The 3,166-nt window shown below is 58.1% G+C and overlaps 1 long non-coding RNA gene across 1 annotated transcript; it reads right to left on the bottom strand.

Annotated features, from left to right (window-relative positions):
* Positions 1–291: 291 nt before the first annotated feature.
* Positions 292–1,666, bottom strand: LOC138734792 (uncharacterized). The gene is made up of 2 exons (XR_011339635.1): positions 1,574–1,666; positions 292–528 (listed from the first exon to the last, which is right to left on the bottom strand). It is a non-coding gene; the product is annotated as an uncharacterized lncRNA (long non-coding RNA).
* Positions 1,667–3,166: the final 1,500 nt, after the last annotated feature.

Here is a 3,166-nt window from a genome sequence, read left to right as displayed (position 1 = left end):
GAGGGGACTTTGGAAGCAGCAGACGCATCGACAGCGAGAACACTTCCCTGCCGAACATCCGCATGCCATCGCGATCCGGCACGTGCCCCCGGCTGCCAGCGAGCCCGTCTGAGCCCATCGGCCGCCCGTACAGCGTGCAGCCGGCTGCCAACTCGGAGCCTGTGCAGCACAGCGCTCCCCGTGCCGGACTGTGGCTCGCGGCGCCATCGCCAGGCGCCCCGAATGGCCTCCGCTGCCACCTTCTTTCTTCGTTTCCAACACTGAAAAAGCAAAACGCGTACGGCAGTCGGCGACCAATCAAAAGCTTTAATGTGGACAACACTGGTTTCCACGGGGGTCCTCTGGCTTCCCCACACCTGGGCAGAAGAGGCCAAAGGATCCTTGGAGACAGACACGCTCTTCCCAGTCACGCAGCAAAGGTGGCGGCAGAGCGACCGGGACAGAGGGTCTGGACGAGGCCGCGTCTTCCAGCTGGGCATGGGCAGGAGGAGAGGAATCCACTTCCTACGCCGCACAGAGGAGAGAGACCTGCGGGAGGGAACGCACAGAAAGGATCGTTAGCAGGCCGATGAGATGAGGCGGCCCTCGGCCCCAGGACAAAAACGCTTTCCTCCTTCACCCATGTTTCCTTCTCTGACCTTCCAACTCCCACAGCCCCTGCTCTACAGCCCCCACAAAGCAAGCCGAGAAGAGAATCTCCTTCAAAAGAACGGCCAAGGGTTTCACTCATTCCCCCCAAAAGGAAACCGCAAGGAACGGGAGGACTCGCCAGACAGAAAGCAGTGTCACCGGACCAAGTTGCAGGGAAGTCGATAGAGAACGTGATTCATTTTAACAGTTATTCTGTTAGACGAACTTGGTCAAAAAGAGAAACAAAACCAAACCGAGCCTTACCCCGTGTAAACTCGTTACGCTAAGATGTTCTAAATCACACCTGCATGACAGCCCAGCGTAGAAAAGCAGCCCAGGCACCCTGCTATTTATCCTCCTCCAGAGGCACAAAAGGCTCCCCCCAGCACGCCTCTTCTCTTGCCGGGGTCAGACCTGCAACGCGCCGGCTGGCAGGAACCACGTCACTGCACGCAACTCGAGCTTGGCCCAGACTACAGGCCTGAGAAACACACGTGTATAAGCGAGAGGTGCGACGGCGAGGCAGCTCTTCCAGACACACGCGTCGGCGCCCGTTCAGCAAGCACCTGTCACCAAAGCCTCTGCAGGAGAGGGACTCAGCCTGGCAGAGAGGGGCAGCGATCGGCTGAGGCATTTTGGTTTAGTTCAGGCACGCGATATTGGTAGGAAGGAACAAAGCCTGGTTTGTCCTCCAAAGAACGAGATGCCTGGATGCGAAGCGAGGCCACGGAGACCACATGGCACTGCCCGCGTGCCGTGCCTCAGACGGAGCTCACCCTCACCCGCACATCAAGCATAACAAGAACGGAACCGAGTGTAGGTTTGAGGCTGAGCAGCCACACAAAAGCAACCGCTCCCACTCCTCTCCGCCTGTCAAGAGAGCGGAGAACAATGAGATCTCCCTCCTATGATCACATGCAAGCCCATCCACGCCAGCAACTACCTGAGACGTCGGGAGACTTCGGCACGGTCAGTGGCCGGTCGCCGGCTTCACTCCTACGCTGCGGTATTTATTCGCGCACCGGGTTTGCCTCGTGAACCCGTGAAAACAGCAATCAAAGCCAAAAGGAAGCAAACGCTTGCAGTTTTGACGAGGGTGAAACTGGCAGTGGGGGGGGATCATCAGTGCGAAGAAGGAAGGAGGCGCCTGTCTGTAAGTGTGCTCGCTGCCTCGGACACTGGAGCGAGCCACCAGGAAGAGCAAAAGGAAGGAGCTGTTACAGCAAAGTACTCCAAGTAAGCGTGTTTGAAATGAACCACCTCCTACCCCTGCAGATCTTGCCACCACACACGACATCCCAGCACCCGGTATCCTCTGAGCTGTGCCAGATGGGCCCGAGCCCACGACGCTGCTCTAGCTCTTCCTGCCACACCGATGCAGCCGGACGGAGGACAAGCGACTGAGTTTTCCAAACAGAGGAACTCTTTCCCATTGTGCGACCCTCTTTGCACTTGTCCGCCCGTCTTTGCCCTTATCCGCCCCTCTTTGACCTTGTCCGCGCCTCTTGGCCCTTCTCCGCACCTCTTTGCCCTCCTCTGCCCCTCTTTGAACTTCTCAGTCCCTCTTTGCCCTTTTCCCGTATTCTCCGTCCCTCTTTGCACTTGTCCGCACCCCTTTGCCCTTGTCCGCCCCTCTTTGCCCTTGTCCGCACCTCTTTGCCCTTGTCCCATGTTCTCTGCAATTCTCTGCCCCTCTTTGCCCTTGTCCGCTCCTCTTTGCCCTTGTCCCGTATTCTGCGCACTTCTCCGCCCCTCTTTTCCCTTGTCTGCCCCCTTTGCCCTTGTCAGCACCTCTTTGCACTTGTCCGCCCCTCTTTCCCTTCTCCTGTATTCTCCACACTAGTCCGCCCCTCTTTGACCTTGTCCGCACCTCTTTGCCCTAGTCCGCCCCTCTTTGCCCTTGTCCGCCCCTCTTTCCCCTTCTCCCATGTTCTCTGCACTTCTCCAACCCTCTTTGCCCTTGTCCGCCCCTATTCTCCCTTGTCCCGTATTCTGCGCACTTCTCCGCCCCTCTTTGCCCTTGTCCACACCTCTTTACCCTTGTCTGCCCCTCTTTGCCTTTGTCCCGTATTCTCCACACTTCTCCTCCCCATCTTCGCCCTTGTCCGCCCCTCTTTGCCCTTGTCCGCCCCTCTTTGCACATGGCACGTATTCTCCGCACTTCTCCGCCCCTCTTTGCCCTTGTCCCGTATTCTCCGCACTTCTCTGCCCCTGTTTGCCCTTCTCCGCCCCACTTTGACCTTGTCCGACACTCTTTGCCTTTGTCCGACCCTCTTTGCACTTGTCCGACCCTCTTTGCCCTTGTCCCTTATTCTACGCACTAGGGCAAACAGGGGCAGAGAAGTGCGGAGAATACGGGACAAGGGCAAAGAGGGGCGGAGAAGTGCGGAGAATACGGGACAAGTGCAAAGAGGGGCGGACAAGGGCAAAGAGGGGCGGACAAGGGCAAAGAGGGGCGGACAAGGGCAAAGAAGGGTGGATAAGGGCAAAGAGGGGCGGACAAGGGCAAAGAGGGGCAGACCAGGACAAAGAGGGG

Source organism: Phaenicophaeus curvirostris, unplaced genomic scaffold (assembly GCF_032191515.1).
Source record: "Phaenicophaeus curvirostris isolate KB17595 unplaced genomic scaffold, BPBGC_Pcur_1.0 scaffold_228, whole genome shotgun sequence".
NCBI classification, from domain to species: domain Eukaryota; kingdom Metazoa; phylum Chordata; class Aves; order Cuculiformes; family Cuculidae; genus Phaenicophaeus; species Phaenicophaeus curvirostris.
Note: the sequence above shows the minus strand (reverse complement) of the source record. Positions and strands in the feature narration are given on the sequence as shown.